This window comes from Macaca fascicularis, chromosome 7 (genome assembly GCF_037993035.2).
Source record: "Macaca fascicularis isolate 582-1 chromosome 7, T2T-MFA8v1.1".
Lineage (NCBI taxonomy): Eukaryota > Metazoa > Chordata > Mammalia > Primates > Cercopithecidae > Macaca > Macaca fascicularis.
This window is the reverse complement of record NC_088381.1, coordinates 8526106-8540594: the sequence shown is the minus strand read 5'-3', so window position 1 is coordinate 8540594 and position 14489 is coordinate 8526106. Positions and strand designations below refer to the sequence as shown.

The window sequence follows — 14489 nt, the reverse complement described above, 5'->3', positions numbered from 1 at the left end:
CTGTAGGATGTCTCATGCCTTGTGGTTTCAGTGAATTTGAGACACGCATGAGTGATGCTGCCAATGGGAGGCTCCCAGATGTCGTCAGCAAATAGAGGAGTGACCGCTCAGATCCAAGGGTGCAGCACTTCCTGCCTATCACTGGGGGCGCATGGGCTGTCTTTAGCATGGCACTTTCTATGGTGCTGGCGCCCAGGCTTCCCTGGGGCAACAAGGTTGTCCCGGTCGATAGAGAAGAAGGGGGCTTTTCTGTGGTCACTTCTGCGTTGCCAGTTGTTTTGCCCTCTTACCGTGGCTAAACCTTCTGTCTGTACCTGTCCCACATTCCCAGCATTTGGCTTTTGGGATTGCAGTAGTGGGACTTGGGTGCACTTCGCAAAAAAACAATTTGCTCCCATTCTCCATGTCTTGTTGATGGTCCCACTGTCAGCATCAGTTCTCGTGAACAGATTTCTAAACCATTGCCATCTGTTCTGCTCTTAATTTCAAGTGTAAAAAATATTATTTTCCTAATTCTGTCAAGGGGAGTGAGAATATGTATTCCTAAAGACCACAGTTCTTGTATGAGGAAGTGTGGATCTGCCGCCCACCTACTAAAGAAAAGGTTGCCTCTGCCCATCATCAAGGCTGTTGAGTAGTTATTTACCTAGAGGGTAAAACTGGCCCATTCGCATCTCTATAAAAACAAGGTAGAAAAAGGTGGAAGTCGCTGAGTTGGGGAGGTGGAAGGGGGGCAATGGCTATGTCTCCTGTCCCTCCCTGACACTGCAGCCCCCCAACCCTCCAGCCCCTGCCAATATGGGTAGGAATGGGCTGGCAGGGCTGCGTCGTGGTGGTCCCTGCTGCTGCTGGGGCTGTTTCCAGAAGAAGGCCCAGTTTCAGGCGTGACTTCCCCTCAGAAGTCATAAGGACCGTAAGGTCCATCCTGGCGGGTGCTGAGCTCTCCACTATGGGAGCAGGATAGAAATGAGCATCTTTACCCTCAGGGTCCCTCTGAGCCTGCCCTGGGGGTGAGCTCTTTTTCTGCTTAAATGAACATTCCAGGCAGGCCCTGGAACTTTCTGTCATTCTAAGGCAATAAAAGAGTCTTTGGCTACTTTCAGTCCCAGGAACAGCGTTGGTCAGTCATGAAAAGGAGTAATTATAGACTCTTTGGAGCTTCTCCCACCCGGCTGGAGCCTGACCCGCCTTGGAGCCGACCGGGGAGGGAGGGCTGTGTGGCCCCTTCTTTCTTCCTTTGCCTCTGTTTTTGCTGGCCAGGGAGCGCTCCGAGGGATGGAGTGTCTGGGGAGAGGGCATTCTCTCCGCGAGTGGGCTGGGTGGCACTTCTAGGGTCCAGGAGATGTTTCACTTGGACTTCCTGTCTCCGGCGACCCTCGGGTGGGTTTCTCAGAGATGACCCTGCTGGGAACTTGCAGCTCATCCCTGCGACCTGGGGGAGGCCTTGCAGGGCTGATGCCCTTGACTGCTCCCCCAATCCTCCCCTATGCCCTGCGGGAGTGCTCCTGGGCCGTTCCTTCAAGGCGGCCCCAGGCTGGCCCCACACTGGTGGGAGCAGGCAGCTCCTCCTTGGGCAGCTCCTCCTTGGGCAGCTCCTCCTCTTCCCCTGTGAGGCGTCTCTGGTCATGACCTCCTGCCTCTGGATTCTCAGGAAACTCAGGTGCCATGTCCCTAAACACTGGGGGCTCGGTACAGCTATCCTAGGGGTCTGCTAGAAGCCCTGTTCGGGAATCAAGGTGAAGCCACCTCCCCAGCCCCCTCCATGAGGTACAGCCCTTCACGGAAAGTCCTTGTTCCTCTCCTGGTCCCCTGTAGGCCAGAAACCATGCTGGGGTTGGGAGCTGGGAGCCTCTGTTGATGTGCGATGCAGGCATGCTTGTCACCTCTTCTGGCCCTCAGGGCAGCAGGACAGCTTACATGAACATCTCGTCCCGCCACCGGTGGTCTCTGGCGAGAGACTACTCCAGTGGGTCCCCCTGTAGCTCCTGGGTCTTAGCGGGGGCCTGGGAATGGGAGGCCACAAGGAGGTTCCAGAGCTGGCTAAAGCCACTGAGACTCAGAAGGAATCTCACGCCGCTGCCTCCTGTGCCCCCATCCCCTAGCGAAGTGGAGCTGATGAGGGATGACCTTGCATCCTTGTCCCCTGTTCACTGAGACCTGGTGCTGTTGCCACCATGGGCCCAAACATCCGCCGCCTTTTTAGCAAGCCAGTGCTGCTCCGCAGGGTCCGGCCAGGGAAGCATCTGGCTTTGCACAGGTGGAAGATCGTGACCATTTCCAGAGTCTGTTACCAGGCTCCACGCAGTTCAGGAGCTGTTTCTCCCTCTGAGGGTCCAAAGTGGTTGTTTTCCGGAGTTTGGCAGTACCTAAGGGTTAATTGGGATGTTATTGTCTGCATTTGGCTTAGCGATAGGAAAGTTTTATGTTTATTCAGATTATCAGTGATTTAAAATTACAATTTTAGTCTTAATTGTATGTATTTGGAGATCCCATTTAAGTCTTTGGAAATAATTGCAGAGTAATATTTTGGGAAGTTATATTACAATGCACAGACGTTCAAGTGGAGAAAGGTCCCTGCGTGTGAGCCTTGGCCTGGCAGAGGGACATCCGGGACAGCAGCCACGGCACGCAGCCCTCCCCGCTGGGTCTGGGCATGGCTGCAGCTCAGTCTAGCCCTCCTTTCTGTGCTGTTGCGCCCCAGGGAATGCGGCCACACAGGCTGCAGTTGCCTAGACTGACCTGGTGTCAGAATCACTGTCTCTGCTTTGGTAAGATGTCCTTGGGAGGGGAAGGGAGCCAGCCAATGAGATGAGGGGTAGGAGGGATGACAGGGTGGAGCAGACCCTCATGCTGGCAGAAGAGAGGTTCACATTCACCAGGGAGCGGGTTTTTCTGAATCCTGGAAAGCTGAGGGGGGCACCTGGAGTGCCTCTGCAGCCCACAGCATGGGGTGCCGGCTTCTGTACCCTAGTGCAGGTGCAGTGCTATGAGGTGCCCATCCCTTGCAGCGGGGTAGGGTTTAAAACCCATAAGGCAGCCCTCCCTGGAACACAGCCCCATGGTGTTTAGAGACTCTCTCCTCTGAGCATGTGCAGGATGTGACAATGCAGATGGGCCTGGTGCTGCAGTCTCAGAGGCACCCGTGGGCTTCCGCCATGCTCTTTATCCACCAGGGCAGTGAAAGTAACGTCCAGGTTGGCTTAGCCTCTTGCAGAGCCTGTGGCAGGACAGCCAGGGTTCCCTGACGGTGGAGATGGTGGACGGCCCCATGGGGGTTGGTCGCATCTCGCCAGCAGAAGTGACCTGTGTGGCCTCAGTGGCCAGTGCTGCCTGTTGTGGTAGTGGATTGTTTAAAGCCAGGTCCCATTGTGGCTCCTGAGGGGAATGAAAATGAGGAGTTCTTTGCTGTGATCTGATGCTTGTGTTCCATCAAATCCATATGTTGGAATTCTCATCCCCAAAGTGATGGGGCCTTTGGAATTCTCATTCCCAAGGAGGCGGGGGCTTAAGGAGGTGTCTTAATCTATATTCTGCTGCTGAAACAGAATACCACAGACTGGGTAATTTATAATGAACAGAACGTTATTTTTGGCTCAGAGTTCTACGGGCTGGGAAATCTAAGGTTGAGGGTTGCATCTGCTGAGGGCCTTCTTGCTGCATCCTAACATGGTGGAAGGCATCATATAGTAAGCAAGAGAAGGAAGGGGGCCAAACTCATTCTTTTTTTTTGAGACGGAGTCTCACTCTGTCGCCCAGGCTGGAGTGCAGTGGGGCAATCTCGGTTCACTGCAAGCTCTGCCTCCCAGGTTCCTGCCATTCTCCTGCCTCAGCCTCCTGAGTAGCTGGGACTACAGGTGCCCGCCACCACGCCCAGCTAATTTTTTGTGTTTTAAGTAGAGACAGGGTTTCACCATGTTGGCCAGGATGGTCTCGATCTCCTGACCTCGTGATCCGCCCGCCTTGGCCTCCCAAAGTGCTGGGATTACAGGCGTGAGCCACCACGCCCGGCCCAAACTCATTCTTTTATTAGGAACCTGCTCCTCAATCGTTAACCCCCTCTGGCGATAATGGCATTAATACATTCATGAGGGTAGAGCTTTCAGGACCCGATCACCTCTTAAAGTTCTGACTTCTCAACATTGTTGCATCGGGGATTAGGTTTCCAACACATGAACTTTGGGGGGCACATTCCAACTATAGCAGTGGGTGCTCAGGTCCTGATCAGTCCTGGTGGTGGACCCCTCACGATGGGATCAATGCCCTTTCAAAAGAGGCTGCAGAGAGAGCCTCCCACCCTCCACCATGTGAGGACAGAGTGAGAAGGTGCCGTCTCTGAGCCATCACATGGGCACTCACCCGGCACAGAATCTGCTGGCTCTTTGGTCTTGGACTTCCCAGCCTCCTGAACTGAGACAAGCCAATTTCTGTCATTTATAAGCTACCCAGTTTATGGTATTTTGTGAGAGTACCCTAAATGGAATAAGACTCCCTTCAAACAAATGTCCTGCTCTTTGAAAGAGAGTGTGGGGCTCACAGTCTGCTAGTAAGGACAGTTGTAGGAGCAATGGCAAGCCCGCACTGGCTCAGATTTTCAGACCTTATCATTGAGTTAGGAGCGAAGTCCTCCACCCGAGGTTTTATTGGTCCAAAGTCAGGGCCTGCTGGAGCCCCACAGGTTGCACGCTTGGCCTGTGGAGCCGTTTTCTCCAGAGCACCCGTCTCCCTTCTGCCTTGTGCCAGGCCCAGCAGGGACTGAGGGTAGAATAATGATAGGCACAGCTCCTCCCCTCAAGGAGTCCACGATCTGGGGTTTGATGCTGGAGCCCAAGGAGGGGCTGCCCACATGGGCGGAGCAGAGGGCCTGGGGAAGATCCAGGAAGAAGTGACTGTGTGCCGAGGCTGCAGGAGTAGAGGCAGCCCAGGAGAAAGGGGGGCATGGGCTGGGGTTGGGGGTGGTTCCAGGCAGAGGGAGCAGCTTGCACACAGGAAAACGAGGCATGGAGTGGGCGGCTCCTTCCTCCCGGTCTCTAAACCTGTGAAGAGGGGCCTGGGGAGGAGAGCAGGACTCACAGGCTCGCCAGCCCTCCACAGCGTTGGGAACAGAGTGAAGAGCTTGGACTGTGTCCTGTGTCCTGGGGCGGGTGCCACTGCCGGGTTTGGAGCCAGGAGGGACTCAGTGGAACTTGCTGTGTGTGATTGGGAGTGTGGGGAACGGTTTGGGGTGGGAGGCAGGACAAGCAGCTGTGGACTCCTGTCTGCAGGTGGGTGCCAGGGCTCAGTGTAGGTCGTGATTGGGCTAAGTAGGTGCCCATCTGCCTGGAGTCCAGCTGTCCTTGTCTGGTCTGTAGACCCTGTTGTCGAGGTCTGGCAGCTAAACGCTGGTCTTTCTGAGATAATGAAGATGGAAAACTTTAGAGGCAGAACGAAGACCTTGCAGTGACCGGTGACATCCCCACAGGGTCTGGGTGGGCGAGGTCTGTTGGCACCTGTGTGGGAAGACGGGAAACCAGGGGCTTGCTGCCAGCCATAAATGCCACAGTGGGCTCTGCCTAGGCTCTGGGTGCTTTGGTTGCTGGATTTGGTGGTGGCTCAGGGCAGTCACTTGTCAGTCCCAGTGTTAATTGCCTGGGGCCTCCCCAGAGCCATAGGAAATGGTTCACCTCTGAAGGACTGCTCTATGCTGTGCCTGGTAAGCTCGGTTACCCAGGGCTGTCACAGAGATGGGCTGTGGACCACATGGGCTGAGCTCATTTCCGCCCTGCCACCTACGCCTTGCTGTGGTTACTTTGGCAGTGTTTCCCCAGCAGGAGAGCAGGTGGGAGGGGGGGCAGGTCCCTGAACTGGGATAGAGCCTGGAGACCTGGGTGTCCTCTACTCTGTTGTACTGACCCTCTGCATGCTTATGAAATGAGGGCAGGGGTTCTCAGTGCTTCCATGGCATGGTGAGTATAATCCATGAACGATGCCCACACAGTTCCTGGCATGCTCAGTGTAGCCTTGCTGTTGTAAGAGAAAAAAGCAGGGATTCTCCACTTCCCCACAGAGTGAATTGGAATGAGGAGAGACTGGTATTTCTCTAACACTAGGTTTCTTTGGATTTTTGTGCTGGTTGATACTCCCTAAATCACAGGTTGCCTTAAAGAGAGCAAGAGCCCTGCACGGTGGCCTGGACCCTTGGGGCCCCTCCATCCGATGCACCTCGTGGCCCAGTCTTGACCTGCTCACCATGCACACCACTTCCCGTGGGTTTGAAAATGTGTCATCTGCACGGCAAGGATGGGAATGGGGAGTGGGAACCTGCAGTTTAGGGTCCTGGCAGGTGGATTTTAATTTACCCTTGGGGGATTCTAGGGCCAGCAGAGCTCAGTGCTGCTGCTCTCTGGGCCTCCGGGCCGTGAGCTGCTGGGGGAGCCCCTCTGGAAATGGACAGTGGCTGTCCAGGGCTTAGGACACTAGGGGGTGAACAGAAGAAGCAGAGGCATCTGGGGCTGAAGTTCAAGGTTGCAGCATGAAGTTCAGAGTGGCAGTGCCCATCCTAGCAGGGCAGGGCTCAATCTGGAGGACTGGCATGAGGAGGTGGAGGAGTCAGCCAAGCCCTCCCCTCAGCCTCTCTCCAGACACTATAGATTCAAGGCCAGGTCTGCATGAGGACAGCCACTTGATCTCGGCTGAGGTTACAGGAGGGGAATCGGGGCAAGGGCCAGTGAGTTTGTTCCTAATTTGGATCCCCTAATTGTCCAAGAGAAGAAAAGGCTTCATTTCTGTTTCGCTAAGTTTTATACTATTTTAGTTCACGTTCTTTAACAATAGGTTATTCATGCAGAGCTCATCTCTATTAATCAAAATGTATGATTAGGCAGAAAGCCCTATTCCCACACCAGAGTGGTGAAATGCAGTGCCTGTGTGCTCAGATCAATTTTGGAGGTCTTGATTTTGTTTTGTTGCATATTTATTGGATTGCTTGCAGAAGAATGAAGTTTTCTGGCCCTCTGGAAATTTTTTTTTCTCCTGAGAGGTTTTCCAATCTAGTAGAAATAGACGCAGAGTTTGGCTTGCAGGGATGGTGGTGTTAGAAGAGGCCCTGTACATTTCAATGTGGAAGACGTGATGGTTTTGTGTTTGCTCCTCCAGTTGTGCCCCATGGCTCTCTTTCTGCCAGCGCTCTTGCACATTTAGTTCTTGAGCGAGATGTTCTAAATAGAAGCCATGGTCCGTTCGGTCCCCAGCCTGCTGTCCTTCTGTGACCCGCCAGCCAGCTTTGCTTAGGGAACTGTGAGACCCTCCCACTAGGCTACAAAGTCATGGGCAGGAAAAGCATCTGTGCACAGCCAGGAGCAGAGCACCCAGGCCCAGGTCTGTCCCAGAGCCTGCGTGGACCTGGTGAATGGCTGTTCAGGTCAGAAGGGGGTTTGGATACACTGGTTCTGTATCTCGGAGGCCAGAGTAGCCCCCCGTGTATTTCGCAGAAGTGATAGCAGCTCCTATCCCAAGGCACTAGTGCCAGCTTGTTAGGCACGTGCTAGGTGCCTACTTCAGCATCTCCTTTGTTCCTCTCTATCACCTGCTGTCCCCTGCAGTGGGGAGCAAGGAGGCAGAGAGTTGGCTGGTAACAGCCAGTGTCCACAGAGCCCCAGGGCTCCCTGACTGGGCTGTGCCACCGGGGACAGGCAGATAGACCCCAAGTAGAGTTAAAGGGAAGCACAGTGGGGCCTGCACAGGATGTGAGTTAGAGGCTCTGGTGACAGTGATACCTGGTGGGGGATGGGAGGCAGGGGCCTTGCTGGGACAGACAGGAGACCAGGGGCCAGTGGCAGAAATGGTCTCTGACCCATCCTCACGCGGATGGTGGCCTCCACCGGGAGCCCTGTGTGGCTCTGAACCTTAGTCTCCTTCCCTGCAGTCTGCGAAATAGGCATAACAGAAATGGTGCATCTCACTAATAAATCTGTGTAGAAAGAGAAAGCAGTTCGCAGCTGCAGAGCACGATTCGGATCTTCCTGGCTTTACCTCCAGGATCGTATGCCTCCGCTGTCTCAGGAGACACAGACCTCCCATGCACCCGGTGCTGGTCTCTAGGTCATCTGAGCCATCGTCCGCCCCTCTATACCAGGGACAGGGGCACCAGAAGAGGTGTCCTACAGTGGCTGAGCTAGGATTCGAGGCACTTCCTGCCTCTTCCAGTTCCTCGTGGGCCAGGGGTGCTTTGCTCAATGGTGCTGGGGAGGAAGGGCAGTATCTAAGGATGTATTGAGAGGGTCACGTTCAGGTGTGCCATCTTCTGAGGGCCAGAACCCTCTCACGACAGTTTTGCCGTGACTGAGTTCCCATGTCACAGAGTGCGCTTGGGGTGTGGCTCTGAACATTGCTGGCAGGTCAGGTGGAGCCTGGCTGCTCTGGGGAGCTGTGCCCAGGTTCCCTCGGTTCCTGAAGCTCAGAGGTTGCAGGAGAGAGGGCCTCCTGGGGGCTGCTTACTCTGCCCCGCTGTTAAGTGCCTGGTCAGTAGAGTTAGGCCCCTCACCCCCTCTGGGCCTCAGGGATCCCACTGAGGATGGAGGGTGTTGGACTTAGTTTTTTTTTTTTTTTTTTGAGACAGAGTCTTGCTGTGTCACCCAGCCTATAGTGCAGTGGTGCAATCTCAGCTCATTGCAAGCTCCGCCTCCTGGGTTCACACCATTCTCCTGCCTCAGCCTCCCGAGTAGCTGGGACTACAGGCGCCCACCACCATGCCTGGCTAATTGTTTTGTGCTTTTAGTAGAGATGGGGTTTCACCGTGTTAGCCAGGATGGTCTCGATCTCCTGACCTCGTGATCCACCCACCTCGGCCTCCCAAAGTGCTGGGATTACAGGCGTGAGGCACCGCGCCCAGCCTATTGGACTTAGTTTCTTTAGCTCCAGCCAGTCCTGTGGCCTCTCTGCCACTGTGTGAATGTCCCCTACCCCCCACCTGATAAGCAGGTGTCCTGAAGTCATCAGGGATTTGGACCTAGGTATTAAAAAGCAACCAGCACCCGGTCGCGGTGGCTCACGCCTGTAATCCCAGCACTTTGGGAGGCCGAGACGGGCGGATCACGAGGTCAGGAGATCGGGACCATCCTGGCTAACACGGTGAAACCCCGTCTCCACTAAAAACACAAAAAATTAGCCGGGTGTGGTGGCGGCGCCTGTAGTCCCAGCTACTCGGGAGGCTGAGGCAGGAGAATGGCGTGAACCTGGGAGGCGGAGCTTGCAGTGAGCGGAGATCGCGCCACCGCACTCCAGCCTGGGCGACAGAGCGAGACTCCATCTCAAAAAAAAAAAAAGCAACCAACTCCCTTAGGAGCCTCCAGAGCAGAGGTTGCCAAACTTTCTCAGATCACAGCACCTGGATCTCAGCAATTTCATGATGTTTCTAGACCAAAACACACAGCTAACAACTCTACTCTTTAAGTAACTGGGTCCAAACCACATGGTATTTATGTCCCAATAACTTGGAAGCCGCATGAGAAATAATACTCATAAATTGAAACAAATGTATTTCATCCTAAACCACAATTATAAACGGAAGTGTGTCTGCTGAATGAGATTGGCACCATTCTCATTTCCTGTTTGATGCTGACTTTTGTGTGGGACTTGCTATTTAAAATTCTATTTTTATTTTTAATTTGTATACACATATCATAGTCATACATATTATGGGGATACGTGTGATTTTTTTTCTTGAGACAGTGTGACAGAGTCTTGCTCTGTAGCCCAGGCTGGAGTGCAGTGGTGCAATCTCGGCTCACTCACCCTCCACCTCCCGGGTTCAAGTGATTCTCAGGTCTCAACCTCTTAAGTAGCTGGGACTACAGAGGTGTGCCACTTGCCTGGCAAATTTTTGTATTTTTAGTAGAGATGGGGTTTCACCACGTTGTCCAGGCTGGTCTGAAACTCCTGGCCTCAGGTGATCTGCCTGCCTGGGCCTCCCAAAGCGCTGGAATTACAGGCATGAGCCACCGTGCCTGGCCCACATGTGGTATTTTAATACAAGCATATACATTTTTAATTGTGGCAAAGTACACATAACATAAAGTACCATCTTAATCATTTTAAGTGTATAGTTCGGTGGAATTAAGTACATCAACGTTGTTTTGCAGTCATCACCATCAGCCATCTCCAAAACATTTTCATCTTCCCAAAACTGAAATTGTTTTAATTGCGCATGAAACGGTACCTCTCCTTTCCCGCTTCCTCCAGCCCCTCCCGGCCACCACCCTGCTTTCCCTCTCTCTGAATTCACCTCTCTAGGTACCTCGCGTAAGTGGCATCGTGCAGTCGGCGTCCTTTTGTGACTGTCTTACTTCGCACGGTGTCCACAGGGGCTGTGCACGTTGTGGCGTGAGTCAGAATTGCTTTCTTTTTTCGTGCTGAATAACACTCCATGGCATGAATACGCCACATTTTGTTGATCCGTTCGTCTGCTGCTGGACACGGGGGTTGCTTTTACCATTCGGATACCGTGGATAACGCTGCTGTGAACAGGGGTGTACAGATGTCTCCCTGGGTCCCTTCTTTCAGTTCTTTTGGGATATACCCAGAAGTGGAATAACTGGACCATGTGGTGGCTCTTTTTTAAACTTTTTGAAGTGCCATACTGTTTTCCACAGCAGCTGCACCTGTTTACGTTTCTATTATGCCAGCAGTGTACAAGGGCTCCAGTTTCTCCACATCCTCACCAGCACCAGCGCTTGTGTTTTCATTTGTTTTTGTTTTTCTTTTCTTTCTTTCTTCCTTTTTTTTTTTTTTTGAGAAGGAGTCTCACTCTGTCGCCCAGGCTGGAGTGCAGTGGCGCAATCTCGGCTCACTGCAAGCTCCGCCTCCCAGGTTCATGCCATTCTCCTGCCTCAGCCTCCCAAGTAGCTGGGACTACAGGCACCCGCCGCCACGCCCGGCTAATTTTTTTGCATTTTTAGTAGAGACGGGGTTTCACCGTGTTAGCCATGATGGTCTCGATCTCCTCACCTCGTGATCCACCCGTCTCGGCCTCCCAAAGTGCTGGGATTACAGGTGTGAGCCACCGCGCCCGGCCTCTTCTTCCTTTTTTTTTTTTTTTTTTTTAAATTTATTTATTATTATTATACTTTAAGTTGTAGGGTACATGTGCATAACGTGCAGGTTTGTTACATATGTATACTTGTGCCATGTTGGTGTGCTGCACCCATCAACTCGTCATTTACATCAGGTATAACTCCCAATGCAATCCCTCCCCCCTCCCCCCTCCCCATGATAGGCCCCGGTGTGTGATGATCCCCTTCCTGAGTCCAAGTGATCTCATTGTTCAGCTCCCACCTATGAGTGAGAACATGCGGTGTTTGGTTTTCTGTTCTTGTGATAGTTTGCTGAGAATGATGGTTTCCAGCTGCATCCATGTCCCTACAAAGGACACAAACTCATCCTTTCTTATGGCCGCATAGTATTCCATGGTGTATATGTGCCACATTTTCTTAATCCAATCTGTCACTGATGGACATTTGGGTTGTTTCCAAGTCTTTGCTATTGCGAATAGTGCTGCAATAAACATACGTGTGCATGTGTCTTTATAGCAGCATGATTTATAATCCTTTGGGTATACACCCAGTAATGGGATGGCTGGGTCGTATGGTACATCTAGTTCTAGATCCTTGAGGAATCGCCATACTGTTTTCCATAATGGTTGAACTAGTTTACAATCCCACCAGCAGTGTAAAAGTGTTCCTATTTCTCCACATCCTCTCCAGCACCTGTTGTTTCCTGACTTTTTAATGATTGCCATTCTAACTGGTGTGAGATGGTATCTCATTGTGGTTTTGATTTGCATTTCTCTGATGGCCAGTGATGCTGAGCATTTTTTCATGTGTCTGTTGGCTGTATGAATGTCTTCTTTTGAGAAATGTCTGTTCATATCCTTTGCCCACTTTTTGATGGGGTTGTTTGTTTTTTTCTTGTAAATTTGTTTGAGTTCTTTGTAGGTTCTGGATATTAGCCCTTTGTCAGATGAGTAGATTGCAAAAATTTTCTCCCATTCTAGTTTATAGATTCAATGCCATCCCCATCAAGCTACCAATGAGTTTCTTCACAGAATTGGAAAAAACTGCTTTAAAGTTCATATGGAACCAAAAAAGAGCCCGCGTCTCCAAGATAATCCTAAGTCAAAAGAACAAAGCTGGAGGCATCACACTACCTGACTTCAAACTATACTACAAGGCTACAGTAACCAAAACAGCATGGTACTGGTACCAAAACAGAGATATAGACCAATGGAACAGAACAGAGTCTTCTTCCTTTTTTAAATGGTACTATCCCAACAAGCGTGATAGCAGGAATTTGCTTTTAATTATGGCAACTTCTGGCCTCACGAGATGTCTTTCAGAGAAATGTAGTGTGATCTCACCTCGGAAATGAGAGCTGCCTCAAGGCAGTGGTGCATGTGGCACTGCCAGGTGCCAAGGGTCGCTGCCTTCCCCATGGACACCTGGACTATGCTGCGATGCCCCTGTGGGTGCAGCAGGGCCCCTAGGGGGAACCATGGAACTAGACAGTGTGCTTCAGACGAGCAGGTGAGCACAGAAACGGAGCCATAAGGACGGGGGGTAACGTCCAGTCCATAGTTCTGTGTGGAACCACGATTCACAGAGGCAGCTGAGGGGCGAGTGTAGTGTACGTTCCATCTCCGTGCTTACAGCCCTGCAAAGTGGGAAGAGAACGGAAGAGACAGGAGAGAAAAAGTTGCATGTGGTTTCCCAGAATCCTGTAGGTGGTGAGAGTCTCAGCATTGTTATTCCTAGCATGTTTTGTGTGTAACGTCAGATGAAGCAAATGATTACTGATGTGGTCTTTTAACTCTGAGGACCTTGACCAGGATTTTCAGTGGGGAGGAGAAAGGAGATACGGAGGAAAGGTGCTCCGGGTTAAGAAAGCCTCTGGAGGCCGGGCACGGTGGCTCACACCTGTAATCCCAGCACTTTGGGAGGCCGAGGCAGGCGGATCACGAGGTCAGGAGATTGAGACCATCCTGGCTAACATGGTGAAACCCCATCACTACTAAAAATACAAAAAATTAGCCGGGCATGGTGGCGGGCACCTGCAGTCCCAGCTACTCGAGAGGCTGAGGCAGGAGAATGGCATGAACCTGGGAGGCGGAGCTTGCAGTGAGCTGAGATGGCGCCACTGCACTCCAGCCTGGGCGACAGAGCGAGACTCCATCTCAAAATAAAAATAAAAATAAAAATAACTTGTGAGGCAAAAAAAAAAAAAAAAAAAAAAAAGAAAGAAAGGTGGAGGCACAACCAATGGTTAAAGGGTGCATAAAAGGCACACATAGTGTGTGTTTAGGGATGTGTGCTACACGGAGCAAGGTAGGGCTGTGATTACCCCCCAACCAGGACCTGGTCAGGGGTGCACAGGGAGGCTGGGTCCCGAGGACTGGAGTGGCCGGCAAGGCCCCTCTTCTTCCCTGCCTGAGGATTGTAAAGGTTGTTTCATAGCCATTTATTAAGCTAAATATTTACACTGTTTTCTAAAAAATAAAATTATTTTAACAACATAAAAGTCAAAGGAAGAAGTGCCTGGAAGTGGTCTCGAAGCTGCAAGTGGGCAATTGTGAACAGTCTGCCGGTGTGGGGCGTGGCGCCTCGTCATAGGTGCGCCGTCTCCCTCCACTGTGGGCCCCGCTCTTTCCTGCAGCACACGCGGCTCACTGCTGCCATTTCCCGTGTCTTCTGTCTTCACTCTGACCCACTCGCACCTTTGGTGTCTGGGGTCTGTGCTTTGCTAGGGGACCTTGGAGTTCTGTTGATGGCTGTGACTTCATTCCATGTTCTTTCCCATAAGGAACTGTTGGGAAAAGTTTGTCCGATGGTTCCATGGTCACGCCTTTTGGCCTGTCCTGTGAGGGGCGAATGGGGAGCACGTGGAACTTATTGCTGCCGTCTTCAGAGTTTCTTGGGGGAGGAACTTGGTGTGGTTTGTTCCAGGCTGAGCCCACCCCGAGGTCGGTTGTGGGACCCACCTGCCTGGTGCAGGCTGCCAGGGTCTTCCTGCCAGCGTGGGATCCCACGCTTTCCTCTTCCTCCTGCACCCATCAGACCCAGGGACACATGTGTGGCTCCTTCTCCAGTAAGTGTGACCTGGGAGGCGTCCTTACCCCAGGACCCGAGTGAGCGTCTGTTGGAGCCACCCAGGCGTGCAGGCCAGAAGGACACGCCCAGTTGTGTGGCTGCCTCTTCCCTGCAGGGAGAAACAGAAGGCTGGCGTGGGGCTTCTCCCTCGGCTGGGCCTGCATTGTCCCCAAGGCCCGTGGCCGCTGGAGCAGCCCCTGAGTGACTGTGCTCCTTCCTGGGCCTCGGTTTCCTCATTCTCAGCGGGGGCTTCTGCCCGACTATCTGGGAGATGTTTTCAACCCTCTAATTTGCGCACGCTGTGACTCACCCAAAATTACAGAGCGAAGCTAATGGAATCAGGAATGTATAAATCCCCCTTCCCTCCTCACAGGC

General features: G+C 52.4%; 1 protein-coding gene across 11 annotated transcripts in view; it reads left to right on the top strand.

Annotated features, from left to right (window-relative positions):
• APBA2 (amyloid beta precursor protein binding family A member 2) overlaps positions 1–14489 on the top strand; it is a 240109-nt gene that overhangs the window by 46235 nt on the left and 179385 nt on the right. For 2 of the 11 annotated variants that reach the window (XM_065547672.1, XM_065547675.1), the window contains exon 1: positions 4965–5188. The exons of the other annotated variants lie outside the window; for them this stretch is intronic. The gene's annotated coding sequence lies outside the window, so the exon portion shown is untranslated. Of the gene's footprint in view, positions 1–4964; positions 5189–14489 lie in introns of those variants that run through there. 11 annotated transcript variants of the gene reach the window in all.